The following is a 24,247-nucleotide window of genomic DNA, read 5'->3' as shown; positions in this document are numbered from 1 at the left end:
AAGTGAGGGAATGGCTCACTGCTTATATGAAAATACAAAAAAAAAAAAAAAAAAAAACTTGTCTCCTTTACACACTCCATGAAAAATATGTACACACTATAGCATCAGTGCAACCAGTTTATTCAAATAACACCATCATTTCCAGCAGTAACAGAGGCAAAATGAACTATCACCTATACTTTGCTCATCCAGATTGTTAATCTATTTGCGCCTTACCCTGCTGGACAGCCCCTTTGTGAAGTAGTATAATGTGACCACACGTTTGCTTATCCATCTCCTACCAAATGGCATACCCTAGTGCCCTCTCAGCTGTCATGATAGATCTCCGGCATAGCATTGTGCACCATTCACTGTCCCATTATAATGCTGGTCATCAGCTTGAGGGAAAATGGAGGAATAACAAAGGGGAATGACTGACCCAACTAATGTGAAACTGGCTGCCATGTGCAGCCTAATTCCCCCTTTCCTGGCTGTAACAGTGGCTGAAATGAGCATATTACTCCACCTAAGAGAGGAAATATATGTTATATGGCTGAGCATCCTTTGTTCCACCAACCTTTTTCACTGCGATTCAAGCTGACTTATTAACAAATCTGATTAGCAATACACAGAACATAGAACAGCACAACATTCACTGTTACATTTGTTACATTGTTACTCATACAGTGTGTTTTCATCTGTATACTTATATATGATAAATATCTCTGTGTATATATATATATATATATATATATATATATATATATATATATATATATATATATATATATATATATATATATATATATATATATGTATATATATATATATATATATATATATATATATATATATATATGTATATAGATATATTAATTACCTTGAGTATCAGCAATTCGAATAGTAACTTAAAAGTCACTGCTGAAAATGTAAATGCTGTGGACAATCCCAAATTATCCTACATAGGCATTGCAAAATACAAATTAAATCAATCAAGTTGAATATCACTCAAATGAACGACATCCGAAGATAAACATACTGGGTCTTTATCACCAAAGACAAAATGTTTAACAACTGCAAAACAGACGGAAGGGACTGTTCTGACCACTCTATGGTTCATGAATCTTTTTGTATGTTCCAGATCTGCTGGTTTTCCTGCTACAGCCCATCGTAGCCTCAGAATGATTGCCAACTGAATCAAAAGCATGTCAGGAACCAGTCTTTGCAGTGTTCTCAAATCTCAAAATATTCTAATCAACCGATGTCACTTAGCCACAGTTCCAGTGTCATTTCCACCAAGGTGATGTAACTAAACTTGTGAAGATTCTATCTGAGCAAAGATAAAATCCACTGCTGGTCACAACTGCTCCCACTGCAGTCCTGGGTAACCTCTTCATATCACTTCCCAGTATAATGGGTCAAGACCCATGTTCAGACCACTGGCCTGAATAGCCACTCTTTTTGCTGTCCAAGTTATATAAGAATGGACAGTATTACCACATGCTTGACGCATGAAAGAAACACAAACAAACATGAATACATTTATTAGACAACTTTATCTAATGTATTTTGGCCAGATTCATGGCCCTATCAATCTGAAACAGATGGGAATCATAACTCTATAATGGTAACCCTAGCACTCTCAGAGCTTTGTAAAGCAAATCATCCAAATCTCTGGGCATGATTTGGTGACCAGATAGCAACTGAAACTCAAGGCCATAAGGGGCAGCACCTGTCCCTATCATTCACAGAGCCAGAGCCAACTGAACTAGAGAAGTAGTTGCATGTGAAGCCTTATCTAGCACACTTGATGGCCTATACCTTATTGATCTATTTTGGAATGTGATATACAAACTAAAAACACATTCCTGGTCACTTGACATCTCTCCAGCCTAAATACTGCAAGAACTCACTAATCCTGAAGGCCCCTGCATATAACCATGACAACAACATGGCACACATTGTATATGAATGACAGTCTTTTAACATTAAGTGTACTCCTTGGATGATAAAGCAAATCAAGACTCTGCTAATGAGCTGCCTGCTGTCCTTTGCAAGTCCCTTTGCCTAGTTGCAGCTTTTCAGAGTTCTGGCCAAAGCTCAATACTTCAAGTGATCGGGCCATACATTACACCTAGCTAGCTGAGCAGGGCCTCTAACTGAATCTGAATAGTCTGAACTGCCTCATCTGTTACACACAGTAATATCACATACTGTATTATCTGTGAAGGGACTCATAAACTCTTAATATTATCAAGAAACCAATAGAAAACTGCAAAGGCAGCCCCACAGACTTTCCTTGGATTGTCCAGCTATGACCACTTAAACAGCTGGCACATCACTATTTTTGGGTTGGGAGGGTGGCCTAATGGTTAAGGTATTTGCCTTACAAACACAAGGTGCAGGGTTTGAGTCTCACAAGGGATAATTGGCTAGGCTTAAAATGGCTCATAAGGGCAGTTAGCCTAGTACTAATCTATAAACCTATAAACCTATCATTCTTTGCTAATCAGTCACATCTCGGTCAGGATAATGGAGGGTAACTCATGCTTTTCTGGAGCCAAGTTGTAAAATCTTGGTATCTGTGAGAGAGAGAGAGAGAGAGAGAGAGACTAGCAGCAATAAGATTGCATTTCCCCAGAACTTGCCTAGCACAAAGAGTCAAATTGATGTGGAGACTAAGAAGGTTTAGCAACCTAAGAAAAGACTGAAACCACTGTGATCTGAATGTCTTTTTCACCAAAGCCCTGACAAATGCCTTTTTGTCTAAATGAAATACTACCTGCTTGTCCCAGAAGTGCTCCTGCTACACTACGGTGGTGCCCCATATCAACATAAGTTCTGAAAATATAATGTCTCTTCTTCAGTCCTGTGATCATGAACCAGACCATGGCACACCGATCCACTTGCCCTTCAAGTAAGCAGCAATTCCCTGGCCCCTGGGCACACCACATTTGAAAGGGGTCTTACAAGACACCCAGTCATCTTGCCATAGGAAAATGCCTTTAAATTGAGCCAGAAAGGTATGCCATAATCACAGATCATCTTTCACCCTATTTGTCAATCTCAACCTGCGATGTGTTTTGCTTCCTTTTTTAATACATTTGCAGTGATCTAGTAAATGTTCTGCTTGAAAACACCTCTTGATAGACAAAACTGAGAAGACCCAACAACACCATAACTGCCTGAATCTTCACCTTGTGAGCATTTAAAAGGTAGTTAATTGCCTTTCTCCCTTTATGTAACTTGATTTCTGGCAACTTCAATGATTCTGATATGACATCAGTCTCCAACTCCAAAAAAAGTTCAGTGCATAAATGGATCCTTAGTCATATCATCTATAAGCAGAGCCCTGAGCTGCTGACTTAGCTCATTGAAATGATGCAGGCTTTTCCACAAGCCTTGAGCACAACTGCAAAGATCAAGACGTCATCTGGTTAATGAACTACTGTCTGCTGTAGGGCCTTCTGTGCCCAACTACAGAGTTGTGCTGAACTTTTCAAACATTCTGCAGGCTACTGCACATTCCATCATAATTACATTATTGAAATAAAATTGCTCCTCAGAGCTCATACCCAACAGGGGAAAGTCAAGCTCACAAATGAGCAGCAAGTGAAGGGTAGCTTCAATATCTATTTTCAGTAATCATGAATCATGTACTTTCTTAATGGTTTGGATTGTTTTGTCCAATAAGGCATAGAGGATCTGATACTCATCTTTACCTATGAAATCATTAATTGAGGAACCTTGGGGGAATGTTTCAATGTAAACTATACTCGCTTATTTTTTTTGGACAGAGCTTAACAATAGTTCAAGCGTGTTTGGACCTGCAGCAACTTGGTTACTTTTCCTGCTACAGTGTTCGCTAGTTTGGGGCATGTTTTATATTGCTTAAACAACTTTAAAAGTATAACTGAAGAAGTGGTTAATTATATTAGAACTAAGGACACTTAAGGGTCTGTCACTAAGGCTATCGAATGCCTGAACCATGAGCATTTGAAACCATACAGGCTTGAGGTTGCTACTAAACGTTTATGCAAGGTGGGTTGTTTATATTTGGAATTCAGTTTAACTATTTTTTGTCTTCTTTAATAAGGGACTGTATACCTATTCCACATTTTCGCCTGGTATTGGGTGCCATTTAAAATCTGTAGCTGCTTACTTATGGTGTGTGTACAGGACTTGGCATGGTTTTGGCACATATATCACATTGAAGGCGTTTTCTCATATTTTCAGGATATATAGAGGAACAAATAAAGATACAGGGTCATAAGTTCATCACATTTGCTGAACTTTATTGCAGTTCATTTTCTGAGGACAGAATGACACCGGGGAATATGTTTCGCTGATGCTATATGTAACACATGTAGACAAGTATATAGCAAGTGTGAAGGGGTGTTATTTTACAATCTGTAGTTGTTTAGTCATGGCATATGCACAAGTCTTGGCATAGTTTTGTTGCATACATGGTACTGGAACTACGCTATAAATCTGAATGGAAAGGGCATCTGTATGTTTTTTGGATATACAGAGGAACAAGTAAAGATACAGGGTCGCAAGCTCATTATATTTTTGTTGAACTTTACTGCAGTTCAATTTTGAGTACAGAAGGAGATTGGGGAATTTACTTGGTTGGATGCGATTATATACCAAGGTTGGATGGTTGCCATTTTGTCTTATTTGGATTTAATTTGTTTTTAACTGTAGACTTAATATATAACACATATCATGGACAAATTAATATAAGAACTTTGTTAATACATAATTTTGTTTTCTGTTCAGATTAGAAGACCACATAACATTGTTCTTGAGGCCAGAAAATGGAAATTATTGACTATTCATATATTTTTTATGGGCATTTAGCGAATGGGCACAGCTTTCAACTAAACTAAACCAAGGGTAAACATAATATTTATTTTTGATCTCTTGGTAAATAATTGTATTTCTAATTCACAAATTATTAAGGGTTAAGCAAGCAAAATATTATCAACAATCTGTTGATTTTTTTGAATTTTGATGCATGGTTTAATAACTACATTTGAGGTTATTGAAACAAATCACCTTATTGTTGACATCACTAGCCATTAATGTTCAATTTTGAATTTACAACAGTATATAGTTTGTGAGCATTCTTCATGTATTAGCTTAGATAAATGCAAGTCAAACAGTTTAAACATTGCAGGAACAATTTTTATAGTATAAACACAGGATGGGCAAGGCTATAGCAGGCAACCATTTATTATACAATATAATTTTGTCAATACCCATGAGTCATACATATTTTTTTGTCTTTCAGCTACTGACTTCCTGAACTGGGTAATAGTGAACCTAGATAAGGATTTACACATTGTATCCCAATCTTTTTCATCCCAAAGTGGAGACCTATGAATATATATCCAAAAAATATATAAAATGTTTTGTCCATTATGTAAACCAATCTACATTTATTATAACTGAATTTTGACCCATTTTGGGACTTGTTCTGTGAACAAATATCTTATATAACAAGGATTTTTTCCCTTAAACAAGGTACTCTGAGAACCCTATATAGTTGACGGAGAGCACATTCATATTGGTGGAGTTTATTTCATTGGATTATTAATACTTATTCTACATTTGGATGTTGGCTCTATGAATATTATTAATAACCTTTCCTGATCCATGGTTGGGTTGTTTGTCTGACAGCCATTACTGATGCATGGCAAAGACTATTACAACTCATGCCTTTTGAATATGGTGACTATGGGCTTAGCACTGCTTATTTATTTCAAGTATTTTTCAGCAGGGGATAATATTGCCCTTAGTCTTTCCACATGCATATTTTCTAATTGTGGAGCCATTGATTCATTGGGTGTTGTGACTTAGCACTTCTCTAAGAAATATATTGAGGAGCAGAGGCTATATTGTCCACACTCAACCCTTTCTTTATATTTATATGACATATGGCCCAAATAAGTCAGTGTGTTGAGACTTAGCACTGCTTTGAAAAACACATACAGCAGCAGGGGCTAATATTGTCCACACCTGACACCACAGTCCTAACATTACCACATAGGTTGATTTCTTTACAAACTTTATGATTATGTGTTGCGACTTAACATCTCTTGTAGAAAGATATTGAGGAGTAGGGACCATATTGTTTACTCTTGACCTTTTCCATATTGATTTGGAATATAACGTCATGAAGTCAGTGTGTCGAGACTTAGCACTACTGAAAAAATACACACACACACACATATATATATATATATATATATATATATATATATATATATATATATGAGTCTACTGTATATAATCGAAAACTCACTTTTTCAAAAATAAACAGCAGACCCACGGTTACGCGAAAGTGCACTTCACCGAAAGTGCACTTGAGTGAATGGTTAAAGACCTTAGGTTTAGGGCTTGGGTTAAGGATAGTGGATACCTAGTAGGGCTATCCACTATCCTTAACCCAAGCCCTAACCCTAAGGTCCGTGACTACCGCACCACAGTGGAGGACATTGCCCGTTCATTCTAGTGGTGTTCGCGAAAGTGCAGTTTCGGTGAAGTGCACTTTCGCGTAACCGTGGGTCTGCTGTTTATTTTCGAAAAAGTGAGTTTTCGATTATATACAGTAGACCCATATATATATATATATATATATATATATATATATATATATATATATATATATATATATATATATATATATATATATATATATATATATATATATATATATATATATATATATATATATATATATATGTTTGTGTGTGTATATATATATATATATATACATATATATATGTGTGTATACACACACACATTGTATATATATGCAGTGGAGCAGGGGCTAACATTGTCCACACTTGACATATCCATATTTGGATTGGTACATGAATGTAGTATTCCAACTCAGGTTGTTATATGATCAAAAACAATAATATATTAGCTCAACACAACCATTGGATCAGGTTTTAGGTATTTCTTTGATTATTCCAACAGTAGGATTGATACTTCCAACCTCTGGTGTTAGAATAAGGGGACAAACAGCATTTTTGTATTTTTTGTATTTTTTTTTATTAGCCACCGATGGATCTTACTAACCTGCTACAAGGTTTATCCTCAGATAGGGATGAATTGGCCATTTTTGGCCTTGGTAACACAGCAAATTAAAATGGGCTGGAGGATGTGTCCTAGAAAATACCTGTGAGATGCAGTTGCAGAAACTGAATAAAAGTATGAGGTCTCTTTGGACTAACATTTGGCATTCCAAGCTTTTCAAGGCATATATAACCAAGGGTATCACACCACGGGGATTAAGGGTATATATACAGCCATTGGTTCCAAATATAGACACCGCTCTCACAGAACAATGGATTGAGGCTCAACAAAGAGCCTCTATGAGCTTTGTTGAAATCTTAGCCTCTCACTATGAGAGAACAGTTGACAGAGATATATTAGAAATCACACAAATGTGTGTGGATATTCAGAAATTTGAAGGACAGGAACATTACAGTACCTGTCTTAAAAACTTAGTAAGGATCTGCTAACTTTAGAGCAGCAACTAAAGGACAGAACAATAAAAAAGTTTCACAGGGACTTATCCGATTATGAGGGGGGGTCATCCCTTTTCAAGCAATAGACATGTGAGGTTTGAGCAAACACACAGAAAGGTGGCCAAAAGGAAAAGACCCAGATCCATCCTCAGAAAGCCTTCCTCATCCAGTTATGATACTTCTGGGGAGGAATCCTTGTCATGTCTTGAGCCTGATGCACAACATGCCCCAGAATCTCCAGCCTCAAAATGAAGTAATACCTCTATCCCTTTAGGAGTAGGCGGGGGGGGGGCAGGAAACATCACAAAAATGGACAACATGGAAGGAATGTTGAAACTTGATGGTACAGAAATAGTAGCGAATAATGTATTGAATATATCATCCACTCCTTTGTCACCCACCCAATAAAAAATTCTTAATAAAGGTCTAAATTTTATACCTGGCTTTTATGTGTCTGAAGACAGATTTGCACAAGATATAACTGCATTTTGTTGACTGCTTAACCTCAAATTATTTTTTCAAACAGCAACTAATTCTGAATCGCAGGATGGTTTCAAATACCACAAATCTAATTTTATGCCACCAATGCATCACACTGTGTTAATGTTTCAGAATTGCATTCTTAAAGACCTGCATTTTAATTTTAGGGAATTCCGTGCCAAATCCAACAATCTCTTAAAGATCAAAATGGATGCAATCCATGAACTTGAAACTAACCATGATTTGGCAATATTGTCTGCAGATAAGGGTGGTGCAGTGGTGGTACAGGATTGGACCCAATATAATATGGAAGCTATGAGACAGTTAGCTGATAATCATTATTATACTCATATGTCATTGGACTCAACTCCTGGTTTCAAGAAACAAATAGACAGTTTCTGACATCAGCTAAAATGAGGGAATTATCACGGACAACACACTACACCACCTGACGGTGCCTGACCCATCTAGTCCATGCATATATTTTTTTACCCAAAATACACAAGAATCTGGAGACTCCACCTGGTATACCCATAGTTTCACGTAGGGGTTCACTCATGGAACTATTATCCTAGTTCTTGACAAAGTATCTGAAACCACTTCTAAACTGGGTTAGGGCCCGCATTCAAGACACAATGGAATTCCTTAAAATTATCTCAGACATGCAGCTTGAGTCTGGGTGGTTACTTTGCATCCTGGATGTTTCTTCATTGTATACCAGCATTCCTCATTGGGCAGGGCTTGAAGCATTGGAATACTGGTTATATAAATCAGAGCTGTATCATCCGGGTTTCAACACCTTTTTATTTTGCCTGGCTGAACACATTCTTACGAAAAATGTATTTTATTACCAAAATGAATGCTACCTACAAATACAAAGCACTGCCATGGGTGCTTCATTTGCTCCCATATAGGCTGACTTATTCATGGCCCACATTAAAGAACAGCACATCTATGATAACTCACATAACATCTACCTAGATGAGATCAACATTTGGAGAAGATATTTGGATGACTGCTGGTTAGTATGGAGATCAGACCCGGAATACCTTATGGAGTTTGTCGAATATCTAAATGGCAACAGATGGTGTATTCAATTTACTGTTACTTATGACACCGATAACATCACCTTTCTAGATGTCACAGTAAGTAGAAATGTTGACCATCCTCTTACATCTGAAGTATATCATAAATACCACCAATATAATTCACTTCTCCATGCTACCAGCTTTCATCCTCCACATATATGCAGAAACATCCCAAAATCACAATTTTTGCGAATGAAACATATATGCTCAAATGATGCTACTTATGAGGTATATCAAGAAGACTTTATTACCATATTCAGGAATAGAGGATACAAAACAGAAAATATCTTTCAGGCCAGACACTGGGTGGCTAATCGTAATAGGCAAGATCTCTTAACATATAGGGATAAGACTAAGAACAAGAATTCAACCATTAGGCTAGTCACTACATATGGCAGAATGATGTCCTACTCAACAGTGTCTGCAGACATTGGAATATACTTTTGGCAGACAACAAATTATGTGAATTTCTGGATGACAGATGTCAATTTTCCTTCAGAAGGGGCAGGAATTTGGGCTCATTTTTAAATCATTTTAAACATGTTTGGAAAAGTAAAGATGAGCCTATACAAACTACTTTGGTGGGTGACCAGCTCAAGGGTTGTATTCCCTGTGGCCATTGTACTCACTGCAGAAGGTTGATGATGACATGGCAGTTCAGCAGCAAAAACACTGGGCAAGTATTTGACATTTTCTTTCTTGCTAACTGTCAGACTGACTGGGTAATATATTTAGCTACCTGTAGCTGCTCTGCGTTTTATGTGGGACAAACATCTAGGCCTTTAAAATTCAGAATATATGAACATCTGAGTGACATCAGGCACAAGAAGCTTACAAATGCCCTATATAAACATACTGTGGTACATAAAAATGGATCTTTTATTTTTACTGTGATTGACAGAATCATTAGACAGAGAACCAATAAATCGGGTTGGCATCAAATATTAAATAACAAGGAGAAAAAATGGATTATCAAACTGGAAACCCTTTTTCACCAGGTCTTAATGAATATCTTTAAGTGGTTTGCTTAATTGAATAATTAATTAATCAAGTTGTAAGCTTCATTCATTGGTAAACTATATAAGGAAGATGAAGTGAATATGTCTGTACTGCACTGAAGAAGGCTTTGTATTTTTACAGCCAAAACCGGTCTGTTTTGTCTCCATTCTATGCTTTTGAGCTAATAAATACAACTATTTATGCTACAGTCTGCTGGCTCACATTTTTTACTGTGTCAATGTAAACTACCCCGTCATCTTTTTTGGAATGAACCCCAGTAGGGAAATTCAAAAAGGAACTAAAGTGGGGTCCTGAAATAGGAATGTCACAGTGTTTGCTGTTACCTCTCAATCAAGCAGGTTTTGTGAGTTTCCTTTTTCTCCACAACTGATCATAAATTCTTGCAAGATCCACTTTCTGTACAGACTTCTGACTGAATAGGAAAGACAAACAAACAAACAAACTGCAAAAAAAATCTACAACTTGAGCATTAGGTAAGTCCCTTAATGCACTGGCCAAGATGTCTATTTTGAATAGAGGGTAAGTGAGTCTACTTGTCTATATAGCCTCGGAAGGAGTTATAATCTCATGGTCACCAGATAGAACTCTTACACCAGGAGTGATGAAGGGGCATGTATAAAACTGCCTGTCATCCCTCCCCATGTAAAGACCCACCAGGTGCAAGTCCAACTTTACTCCAACATTTCACTGCCATGTATCTTTTACCACACTTGAGTACAAACATAAAAGCTGTCAGCCAGGACAGGGACACTTTCCTTTACTAAAAGCTCAGCATTCCTTTCCTTTACTTGCCTGATCCTTTGAACCAGTGGGAGCCTGGAGTCATGGCCTGTAAATCATGATGCTAAGCCATGTGTCTGGATGACATTTATTTCAACACAAAGCCTTATTCATGGGTTGCAGTTTCTGGAAATTCTAATCATATGACATCCAAGCTGCCCTTTCTTAAACTTGATGGATCTCATGGTGGGTCAGAAACTAACAGAGCAAAGGCAAGGCTTGATAGGGTCATTTTCCATAACCACTGCCATTTAGTTAATGAATCCAGGGGTCCAATTTTCTCAATTCTTCATCTTAAAATTATCCATATGTCTTTTTCCTAAAGCAGCCAGAGCAGCTGCGAACTCTGTGGATCCTAGACTTTCCGCCTCCTCCAGATGCTGGATGCCATCAGCATCAATCAGGTCATAAAGGTCAGTGTAATCTCCCCAAATATTTTATCCTTAATATGAAGAGATGTGTGCCATAATGGCTGCCCCAAGGATGCCATGTTCTGTGCCCACTCCAAGCCCATTGTTGAATTTACCCCAGACAGTACAACAGCAGTGTCTTGTCCCAACCATGGCTGCTAACTTGACAAAGGAAACTAAGGAAACACAGGGGGGCAAAAGGGGTACAAAGACTAATTCTTCAAGTCCAGTGTAGCTCAGATTGTCTATGTACCTCTAAGAAGCTTTCCAGTGAGCTATAATGTATATATAAATACCGAGCACATGCAAGCAAGACTGCCATTTTGTCATGAGCTACAGAGGTGAAAACATGTGTGTGTGTGTATATATATATATATATATATATATATATATATATATATATATATATGTAGTAGTCAGTCAGTCAATTAGTTTGTTTATATTTTATGTTGTTGCTATCAATCCTAATGTGTTTGTATGTAATAAAATATATAAGCAAACACCTGACCGTCTTTGTCTTAACTAGGTACACAAGACAAGTGACATGGTGTCAGAATGGGATACAAAGTCAAGACCATAAAGCACACAGTTAAAGTTGGAGGAATATACAGGAGTGGATCATCCTTACTGCACAAATGGCTCACAAAACAGGTCAGAAATAAATTCCAGGTACTAAAACTGTTTTAAATGAATTTTTACTCAAAGAATATAAAATGAATCACTCAAAATGCTCAAAACAATTTTTTAGTTAAACAAAATGTCCAAAACTGCAACATATTAATAAAAATGTTCAAAATAGTTATGAAAGTGTTTGCAATGATATCCAAATTGCATAAAATGTATAAAACAAGGAAAATGAACATTTCTTTGCTATGTGCTACTTTTTTGTGTTCACTAATGCTATTCAAAATATCCAAAATGTACAAAGTTTTCACAAGTTTGTGCAGTATTACAGTGCAGTTATTTTGCAAAATACAGCCATTTCAAAGCATATTTCACAAAATACAGCATTTCAAAGAGTTTATTGTGCATTTGAATGTTCTTATAAGTACCTGGTGTGTGCATGTTTGCATATAATAACAAGGGCCATTTTGCATTGTGTTTAAGTATACTTTGTTGGTATGTCAGAAGGATTTTGCAGACCTGCTCCACTTGTATTTGATAACAATATTACAGAAAATTGGAGAGTGTTTGAGCAACAGTACGACATTTTCATACAGGCTACATTTTCTGACAAAGATGCATGTACAAACACATTTATTCTGCTTAATTTAGCTGGTTCAGAAGCCATTGAAAGAGAGCATTCATCTGTGTATGCACCTGCTATGTAAGGGAAAACCACCATATAGTGGTACCAACTGAAATGAGGGAAAGCCTAGAATACTTAAAATGTAAATTTAGAGAAATGTGTAACCCCAAATTAATATTACAATGGAAAGGCACTTATTTTACACAAGAGATCAAAAGCCTGGTGAAACTTTTGCAGCATGAATAACTGACTTGAGAAATAAGGCTAAAACATGCAGATTTGGTGAATTAAGGGATGAGTTGATAAAAGACAGACTTGACTGTGGTATTAAAGCTGATGCAGTGAGAGAAATTTTGCTTCGAGACAGTGATTTAACTTTTGAATAAGGCCGTAGAGATGTGTCAAATACATGAGCTTACAGAAAAGCATACAACCATGCTTACAAATAAGAAGTGCATGCTTCCAGCACCTTCCAAAGCTAATGTTGATAGTATGCAGTATGTGGTTAAAACATACAGACCCAAAGGAGGGGCAACTTCAGTGAAACCCAGAATGTTTTTAGCAAATTCCAAGGCATGTTCTATAAAGTGGACATGCTCAGTGAACCACAAGGATGAGCCAGCAAACTCAAAGCATGTGCCCTCACCTAGCCTCGTAGTTAACTGTCATAACTGTGGTGGAAATCACGAGTCTAAAAGAGAAAAGTGCTTAGCTTTTGGTCAGCAATGCCACAGATGTAAAAAGTGGAATCATTTTCAAAGGTTTTGTAAATCAAAAGAAGTCCATTCTTTTATTAAAAAAGAACATTCCAAGAGACAAGTTGGTCAACTAGAAAGCTGTGGCCCTACTTTTTATGTTGATGGTGTGTCTGTGCTCGGTGAAACAGTCAATACAGTAGATTTATGGGCAAAGAATGAAGTATTTTGCACTGTTCAGATTAATGGGAGACCTGTAGAGCTCAAAGTTGATACTGGTTTAAAGTACAATGTTATGTCAGCAGAAATATTTGCTACAGTAAGAGCTGGTGAGAATCTTGATTTGGCTAAGTGTGCGCAGCTTGTTGCTTATGTTGGTGAAGAAATTCAAATCGAAGACTCAGGAGTGCTTTCATGTTACTCTGCTGGGAACAGTTATGACTTGCAATTTTATGTTGTCAAATGGCAGGTACAGTCATTATTAAACTTCATAGAGAGCTTGAAAATGGGACTGCTTTCATTTAATAGGGAAGTCCACCATGTAAGCTTGAAAGATAACTGTTCTAATTTCACCCAGACTATTTTTTCTACCTATGCTGATCTTTTTGAAGACAATATAGGCAACCTCCCAGTTGTGTAGTCCATGAAGTTAGACCCTGAAGTCAGCCCAATGACAGTCATCAGACCAGCACAAAAAGTTCCAGTAGCTATGCAGGGTAGTTTCAAAGCTGAGCTAGACAGAATGGTGCAGCAAGGAGTGGTTTGCCCTGTAGAAGAATCAACTGAATGGGTATTCTCCATGGTAGTAGCTCATAAGAAAAGCTCAGATTATATCAGAATATGTATTGACCCAAGAGATTTGAAGAAAGCACTAAAATGACTTCATCATCATATGTGTACAGTCAAAGAAGTTGCTGTTCATACGCCAAATGCCACTGTTTTTTTCTGTCTTAGATGCAAAAAGTTCACTTTAGCAAATTTTTCTTGACCGAAAATCTTTATTGGTAACCACGTTCAGTACTCCTTTTGGCAGGTGCAGATTTTTGCGAATGCCATTTGGGATAAATTCTGCTAATGAAGTCTTTCAGTGTGAAATGGAACAATTTTTTTTTCTGCCAATCCATTTACTATTATAGTAGATGCTATACTTGTAGAAGGCAATGGTGAAGTCGAACATGAAAGAAACCTCAGGAAAGTTCTAGAATGAGCTTGTGAACTGAATCTTAAGCTGAATCCTCAGAAATGCAAATTCAGGCAACAAGAAGTTACTTATGTTGGTCATTTGTTTACCAGTTCCTGCTTACAACCAGATCCTTCCAAGCAAACAGCAGTCCTTGAGATGCCAGCTCCAGACAATATCCAAGCCCTACAACATTTTCTTGGCATGGTTAACTATCTTGGCAAGTTCATTCCAGATTTGAGACAACTTTCAGCACCACTCAGAGAGCTGACATACACACATGTTACCTGGTCCTGGTTATAACAACACCAAAGAGCATTTGATGTTGTGACAAAACGGGGTACTGTCAGCACAGCTAGCTGGAATTTTGTAAATAATTACATGTCATTTGTGAATATCAAACTAATTTATACAAGATTCTTGAATTACAAATGTATTAGAACTCTATGTTATGTGTATATCAAACAGCTTTGTACAGATGTTTGTGTTGAAAATGTATTTATAAAGTGCTTTTGCTTAAAATATATCCACAGTGTGCCCTACTGGAAGAGAACAGAAATGTACATGCACTATTGTAACTGTTTAAATGTATATGTTAACAGAGGAAACTGGAGGGTTAACCTCAGTCCAGCAAACTTTAGAAAAATATCTGAAATTAAATTACTTTGTAGACTAGGTCATGAAGATGCTTCAATGTAGCCAGAGATGCAAAGTCTGTACTAGGATGCTTCCTGTATTGTCTTTGGGGTGAGCTAATTGCTAGTCTGGAATCATGAAGGAATGCAATTGTTTTATGACTTCCAGTACCTGCCACAGATCTGAGCAAAAGCCCTTGTCTGGTTATTTTTTACAGGTAGATGCTAAATACTGCCAGCTTACAGCAGTGGGGGTTTTGCCTGGGAACTAAACGTCAAATGACCAGAAATTATGTCATTCTGCAAGTTATAATAGCAGTAACATTTTCAATATTATTTTTAGAAGTTGTTTAGTGAGACAGAGCATTCTGCATTCTGTCTTGGACCCGACAACAACAACAACATGAACCATTCACCACAACTACCTTGCTCTACGTAAGTTGCTAGGGTAGAGTAACTCTCTTAGATACTGTAAGGAATATAACGAAGCTTAGTTTAGATTTTGTTTTTCTTTACTTGTGTGTACCTGTACTGCAATGTTATTTCAAATGTTTCCTGTGATTTTGAACTCTGATGTCACTGTAAATATATATTTAATATTGTCTTGTTCTTTTATTATTTATTATTACATGTATTTAAACCGTTCATTGTGGCTGATCTGTGTAGAGATATTTAAGTTTCATGAGTAATTGCATATTTATTTGGTGACACTGTGTGGACCACTCCTAATAGACTTGCTTATGGTCAAACTGCCTGTCACAAAAGGAAATACTGCCAGCCTAGCTATCTGGAATTTTGTAAATAATTATATGTCATTTGTGAATATTAATATCATTTATATAGAAGTGTGAATACTGCCAGCACAGCTCTCTGGAATTTTATAAATAGTTATATGTTATTTGTGAATATCAGCAGGATGCAATTGCTTGTGTTACCACTATATTAGAACTCTATGTTGTCTGTATATCAAGCTGCTGGTACAGAAGTGTGTGTGTAAAGTACTGAGCTTAAGGATGTGTCCAGAGTGTACCCTACTGGGAAAGAACAGAAATTTATATAAACTATCGCACCTGCATAAATGTATATGTTTTAACACTGGGAACGAGAATATAGAGAGTTAACTTGCAAAACTTCAAGAAAATAGTTGAAATTAAATTGTTTTATAATTGTGGTGTAAACAGTTTCTATGTAGCAATGAGACAGGATGTCTAGAACTAGTGAGACTTCTGCATTGTATTGTGTTTTATTGTTTTATGTCTTCTAGCAGTTGCAAACATATGAAGGCTATGCATTTTCACAGGTAGATGCTAGATGCTGCACCAGTGGGGAAATGTTTGTGAGTCTGGGGACTGAAGTCAGGTGACAAAAAGTGATTTCATGCTGCAAATATCCCAGCAGCAATATTTGAGATATTGATTTAAGAACTCTCTGAGAAAGGGAGACAGGGCATTTTGTATTTGTCTTTGACCTGATGACATCCACTCACCACCTCTGTACCTGCCTTTCTGTAAACAAGTTAACTAGGGTACTGTAAATTCTTTCAGCTATAGTCAGGAATATAACTGAGATTAATTTAGATGTTTTTCTTTATTTATTTGAGACTGTCCTGCAATGTTGCTTTAAATATTTCCTGTGATTTTGAACGCTGAGTCACTGTGAATACATATTTAGTGTTGCCTTGTTCTTTTATTATTTATTATTAAATATATTTAAAACTTTCAATTATGGCTGGTCTGTTTAGAGATATTTAAGCACTTAGAGTTCTTGCATATCAGTTTGGTGACACTATACAGGCCACTCATAATAGCCTGGCTCTTGGTCAAACTACTAATTTGGATTAATAGTAACATTACACAGTAAGATTGGACACCCTTTGTTAAGGGCCTTAAAGTAGCTGATAAGTAGTGACTGGTGGTAGTGGAAATAACCTTATAGTCTGGGCAGAAGGGGGAATAGCTAGTAAATCTGTGTCAGCTTTTTTCCAGGTGTCCGTGTATGCATAAATCAAACCTCAAAGTTTGTGTGTGTGTGTGTGTGTGTGTGTGTGTGTGTGTGTGTGTGTGTGTGTGTGTGTGTGTGTGTGTGTGTGTGTCAGCTACTTGGGCAGGGACCTGAAGCACTAGTTGGGTAGAGATGGGACTGGAGGCCTTGTTTGGCCACTTAGCTGAGATCTTAACCCTATAGCTGTGCCAGTGGGGAGTCTAATTGAGGATCTGAAGAAAGAGGGAGAAACCAGCCCCAGACTGACTGTGGTCTCTATGAACTCTTAAGGGAAATTGCACTTTACTGTGTGTGTACTTGTTTTCCTCCCAGTGTGTACACACCCCCAGTGTTGCCAGTGCTAAGGACTGAGGCTCCTTGATTACTGGGCCAGTGCAGGAGCATCACATATTAATTGGTGGGCAATGGTGGTGGGATATCCACATCACATATTAATTGGCTTGTAGTGGTGCAATATCCACATATTAGGATTCAGTGGTGTGGGTACTGAATTCCTGTAGCCTGTAAACAGTGGTTACTAAGGAAGGTGTTTGTACTCTCAATCAGCCACTCAGTGAACATTCAGAGTTTCATACCACAGTTGTTTTATGTTTTTTGTTAGCTTAGTTAGTCAGGGAGTGCAGGCAAGCATGTCAGCAGAGGAGTATGACAAGCTGACAAGGAGCCAGTTGGCTGAGATGTGCCAGGCTAAAGGACTGGTGCATGCCAACCTGACTAAAGCAGAGATGATAGTAGCCTTGGGCACAGCTGCATCACAGAACAGCAATCAGGAGGAGAATCAGGCTGTCCTTGGAGATGCACAACTCTCAGAAAATGCACAGTTCAAACTTTCCACAAATGGCTTAAAAATCTGTCTGGAGTTAAATAGACTTGAACTGGAGGCTAACCTTTTGAAAATAGAAACAGCAGAGAGACAGAGACATCTGCATGCTGAGGAAATTGAGAAACTGTGACATCTGGAAGCTGAGGAGAATGAGAAGCAGAGGCAACATGAAAAGGAGATGCTGACTCTTCGCCAGGGTTATGGTGGTAATGGGGAAGGGAGTAACCAAACCCCACAAGCAACAAAGGTCAGCAAATTTCTTCCACAGTTTACAGAGGGGGATAATTTTAATAGTTTATTTCATATGTTTAAAAGGGTATGTAAACAGTATAATGTTATTGGTAAAGCTGTAACTGCTATTTCTAAATGGTCTAATTCTGATTGCTTAAATTATAATATGGTCAAAAATTGTTTGTTAGAATGTTTTAAGTTAACACTTGAAGCTTATAGGAAAAAGTTTTGTGAGCATAGACACAAGGCATATGAAAGTGTGAATATATTGCTGAACTAAGTACTTATTTTCATAGGTGGGAGAGTGGATGTCAAGACACCATTTTTGAAGGGCTGGAAGACCTTTTGGTGAGGGAACAAGCCCTTAGCACTTTGCCTGAGGATATGAGAGTTTGGTTAGCAGATAGAAAATGTAACACAGCAGATAAGTTGGGGAAAAAGGGAGACCTATACCTAGCAAGCAAGGCATCACTGCACAGGAGAGGGATACCCAATGTTGGCTCATGGGTCTAAAGGAACCGATGATGGGCAGCCTAGACCACCCCAGCAGAGTCTGGCAGTAGCAGGGGAGGCCACTAGTCCAAGTACATGTCCAAGACCAAGGGTTAAATCCAAAGCACGATCAGCAGAGAAGTCCCAAAGAAAAAAATGAAGGCAGATGTAGAAGCAAATAAATTTAATACAGACCAGCATTAAGCGCTTTTGTTAACAAGTTGTTTACAAAAGCGATTAATACTGGTCTGTATTAACTTTATTTGCTTCTACAGCTGCCTTAATTTTTTTTGGGACTGCTCTGCTGTTCATGCTTTGGATTTTTCTCTTCAGTGTTTTGGTTATTGACCAAGGGTTAAATGTTTTAAATGCAACAAGTGGGGGCATGTAGCATATACATGTCCATGGAGGCAAAGTGGGGGAACAAAAGGTGGGACAGCCAGTAAGTGGGAATGACAGAATGCTAGCAGTAAGCTGTCTGGAGACAAGGGTACCAAACTACCACAAGAGGTTATATCCTATCATCTTCTACATCTTTCGGCTGCTCCCGTTAGGGGTCAACACAGCAGATCAACTGTTTCCATTTTCTCCTGTCCTCTGTATCTTGCTCTGTCACACCAACCACCTGCATATCCTCTCTCACCATATCCATAAACCTTATCTTAGGCCTTCCTCTTTTCCTGTTACCTGGCAGCTTCATCCTTAGCATCTTTTTCCCAATATACTCTGCATCCCTCCTCAGCACATGTCCAAACCAACGTAATCTTGCCTCTCTGGTTTTGTCTCCAAACCTTCCAACCTGGGCTGACCCTCTAATATACTTATACCTAATCCTGCCTATCCTCGTCACACCCAGTGCAAATCTTAACATCTTCAACTCTGCCACATCAAGCTCTGACTCCTGCCTTTTTGTCAATGCCACTGTCTCCAACCCGTATAACATAGCTGGTCTCACTTCCCTCTTGTAGACCTTCCCTTTCACTCTTACTAGTACTTGTCTGTCACAAATTACTCCTGACACTCTTCTCCACCCACTCCATCCTGCCTGTACTCTCTTCTTCACCTCTCTTCCACACTCACCATTACTCTGAACTGTTGATCCCAAGTACTTAAACTCATTCACCTTCGCCACCTCTACTCCCTGCATCCTCACCATTCCTCTATCCTTCCTCTCATTCACACACATATATTCTGTCTTAGTCATCCTATCATAGTAGATGGAAAAGAGGCCACTGCTGAGAGAGACACAGCCTCTAACATAGCCATTTTGAAGCCTGCAGTGGTTAAAGAGGAGCACTACTTGATTGGGCAGTCTACTCCAGTCAGAGCTTTAGGAGGGACTCCATTCTAAATACCTTCCTCTAGGGTTCACCTTGACTGGGAGGATGGAAATGGAAGCCAGCAAGTAGGTGTGGTTGAGGATATCCCTACAGATGTCCTGACAGGGAATGATTTTGATAATGCATTACCTTGTGTGCATGCAGTGACACCCAGTCAGGCATGTGGGTCTGGTAGCCCTGGGGAGGGGACCCAAAGAGACTGCACACTTACATCCAGAACTGGTGAGGGTGTTACTTCATGGAGGGAGCTACCTTGTAGCAGTGAGACTGAAGGTGAGACACAGCTTCTTGTGGGTAATGATGTTCTCTAGGACAGAGTGACTGCAAGGGCAGAGGTAAGTAATAATACCAAGACTGAGAGTGAGGCACCACTGTCAGAGAATACCTGACTTCCTGTGGAAGGGGAGCTGGGAAGGGTTGCAAAGAGAGTGTTGAGAAAGGCTCAGGTCTCAGATCCTACATTGCAAGGCCTGAGGGAGGTAGCCATTGAGGCACCTGCTTCCCAAGGGAAATGGGAATCTGTATACTGGGACAAAAAATTACTGTATAGAGAGTGAACCCCTGAGGCAGGGCTAGAGGGTGACAGAATACAGCAGTTAGTAGTGCCCAGAGCCTGCCATCTGGCACTCCTAGCCATAGCCCATAATATTCCCTTTCCAGGTCATAAGGGCATAAATTGCACCAAGAGATGTGTTATGCATTACTTTTATTGGCCTGGGATTTCTAGAAATGTAACAGGGTACTGCAGGGCCTTTGAGCAGTTCCAAAAGTTAGACAAGACAGGAGACAAGGTCAAAGCTCCTTTTATGCTTTGCCTATGATTGAGGAGCCATTTCAGATGGTAGCTATGGATATTGTGGGGCTTCTGAGTACCCCAAGTTCCACATTGAAAAAGTATATCCTAGTAGTAGTAGATTATGCTACTAGATACTCTGAAGTGGTGGCCATATCATCCCATTGAGGCAAAAAAGGTGGCAAATGCTTTGTTATAGATTTTCAGCAGGGTAGGTTTCCCAAAAGAAATATTAACTGAGAGAGGTGTCACTTTCACATCAGACCTGCTGGCTTGTCTGGGGAAGCACTGTGAGCTGAAGCACCAAAAGACCACCCCTTACCATCCCCGGACTAATGGTCTGGTGGAGAGATTAAACTCTACACTCAAGACAATTCTACAGTCATTTGCAGACCAGTTTAAGAGGGAGTGGGACAAATATTTGCCCCATATGTTGTCTTCTTACAGAGAGATTCCCTAGGAATCCACAGGTTTTTCACCCTTCAAGTTGCTGTATGGGCATAGGATGATGGGACCTCTAGATTTGATTCGAGATGAGTTGGAGGGTGAGTGTGAATCCCACAAGGAGATTGCTGTGGCACATGTCCTAAACGTCAGGACAAGGCTCAGGAAGCTCATAGGTGTGGCCCAGGAGAACCTGGAAGAAGCTCAACAGGAGAAAAAAGGTCTGGTATGACAGGAATGCTCATGCTAGAGAGTATTCTGTGGGGCAGCAGGTAATGGTTCTCATTCCTGTCAGACACAACAAGTTGCAGGCAGCTTGGGAGGGACCCTTCAAGGTGGTAAGAAATGTGAGTGATGTCAACTACATGCACTATGTTAACATGATGAAACATTACTATGATAGGGAGGTCCTTGTGCTGAGTATTTGCAGTGGATGGCAGGAGGAGTCTAGGGGAATCTGGTGACTGATCTCCTCAGTGAGGCTTGGACTGACACCTTAGTGGAAGGGGTAGCAATGTCCGAGCAGCTATCCCCTACCCAGGTTTGAGAAATCCGAGCAGTGTTACAGGAGTTTAGGGACATGTTCCCTGGGAAATCAGGGTGCACCCACCTGGTGCAGCACCATGTGACTACAAGATCCCAAAGGCCTATTAAGCAGGACCTTACAGGGTGCCTGAGAGAGTCAAACAGACAGAGGGAGGAGATACAGGAAATGTTAGAAATAGGGGTAATCCAGGAGTCCAGCAGCCCCTGGGCCTCTCCAGTGGTGCTGGTACCAAAGAAAGATGTCAGCACCAGGTTCTGTGTGGAATACAGGAAATAAAATAGTCACAGAGTCAGATGCTTACCCCATGCCTAGGACAGATGAAGCCCTAGACCAGCTGGGTGGGGCTAAGAATCTTAGCACTATTGATCTTATCAAGGGTTACTGGCAGGTGCCCTTGACTCCCCGTGCTAGAAAGAGGTCAGCTTTTGTGACTTCTTTCGGGATGTGTGTGTTCATGAAGATGCCCTTTGGGATGAAAAATACCCCAGCAACTTTCCAAAGGCTGATAGCTCAAATCCTAGCAGGAGCAGGAGATCTCACCCTTGCTTACCTGGATGATATTGCCATCTACAGCCATTTCTGCCAAGAACACCTTCAGCATGTCAGGGAGGTGCTGATCAGACTACAGAGGACAGGGTTAACTATTAAGCCCAGAAAATGTCAGGTGGATATGGCATAGGTCTCCTACCTGAGACATAGAGTGGGGAGTGGTAAGATCTGGCCCAAACCTGCCAAAGTGGAAGCCATTCAAGCATGGCCTGTCCCTGTTACCAAAATGCAGGTGAGGGCATTCTTAGGGACAGCATAGTACTACCAAAAGTCTGTCCCCAATTATAGTACCATAGCTGCTCCCCTCACAGATCTGACAAGTAAAAACAAGCCAGATAAGGTAGTGTGGACCTCAGCATGTGAGCAGGCATTCCAGAAGCTTAAAGGAGCTTTGGGACGAGGCCCTGTGTTAGACAGTCCAGATTACAGCAAATAATTTGTTGTGCAGGTGGATGCTTCAAACCATGGGGTGGGTACTGTACTCAGCCAAGTTTCCTCAGAGAGAGAAGAGCACCCAGTGGTATATCTCAGTCACAGGCTCCAACCCAGGGAGGAACACTATGCAGCTGTAGAAAAAGAATGCCTATCTATAGTGTAGGCACTGAAGAAATGTCAGCCTTATCTGTATGGAAGGAAATTTACTGTAGTTACAGACTGCAATCCCTTAACATGGCTACGTCGATCCAGCCAGCAAAATGCCAAGTTACTAAGTTAGAGCCTAGTGTTGCAAGCATATGACATGGCAGTGCAGAACAGCAGTCAGTTAGTAATGGCAATGCAGATGGGCTCTCAAGACACAGAATGAGGTAATATATATTCCCAGATAGGCTCATCCCTCTCAAACAATGCTTCTCAAGGGTCACTTGAAAAACTAGCTTGAGTTTTCAGGGGGGAAGAAATGTCACAAAAGGAAATACTGCCAGCCCAGTAATCTGGAATTTTGTAAATAATTATATGTCATTTGTGAATATTAATATGATTTATATAGAAGTGTGATAGAAGTAGATACTGACAGGACAGCCATCTGGAACTGTGTAAATAGTTATATGTCATTTGTGAGTATCAGCAGGCTGCAACTCATTGTGTTACCACTATATTAAAACTGTATGTTGTTTGTATATCAAGCTGCTGATAAAGACGTTTTTGTGTAAAGTACTGAGGTGAAGGATGTGTCCACAGTGTAATCTACTGGGAAAGAACAGAAATATATATAAACTATTGTACCTGTGTAAATGTATATGTTTTAACAGTGCAACTAGAACATAGAGGGTTAACTTGCAAAACTTCAAGAAAATAGTTGAAATCAAATTGTTTTATATTTGTGCTATAAAAGTTAGTTTCAATGCAACAAGGAGACAGGATGTCTAGAACTAGGGAACCTTCTGCATTGTATTGTAAGTGTTTTATTGTTTTATATCTTCTATTAGCTACAGACATCTGAAGGCGATGTATTTTCACAGGGAGATGCTAGATGCTGCAACAGAGGGGGTTGTTTGTGAGCCTAGGAACTGAGGTCAGGTGACAAAAAGTGATGTCATACTGCAAGTATCCCAGCAGCAATATTTGAGATATCAATTTAAGTACTCTCTGAGAGAGAGAGAGAGAGAGAGAGAGAGAGAGAGAGAGAAAGAGAGAGGGCAATTTGTATTTGTCTTTGACCTGATGGCATCCACTCACCACCTCTGCACTTGCCTTGCTGTAAGCAAGTTAACTAGGGTACTGTAAATTCTTTCAGATATAGTCAGGAATATAGCTGAGTTTAATTTAGGTGTTTTTCTTGGGTCTATATCATAAGCTCAAAGTCTAAAAAGAGTGAACCCTCTTTAATCGACACCAAATACTCGAAGTCCCATAAAACCGAATGGCCGGAAAAACAATTTTTTTCACAGGGAGAAAAATTGCTGGGCTATTCTCAGGACTTTGCTATTTCTTCCACTGTGGTGCAATCTCGGAGTTGGTATATTTGA

This window comes from Protopterus annectens, chromosome 2.part2 (genome assembly GCF_019279795.1).
Source record: "Protopterus annectens isolate FY-2018-M chromosome 2.part2, PAN1.0, whole genome shotgun sequence".
NCBI lineage: Eukaryota > Metazoa > Chordata > Ceratodontiformes > Protopteridae > Protopterus > Protopterus annectens.
The sequence above is the reverse complement of the archived record's forward strand: the minus strand, read 5'-3'. Positions refer to the sequence as shown.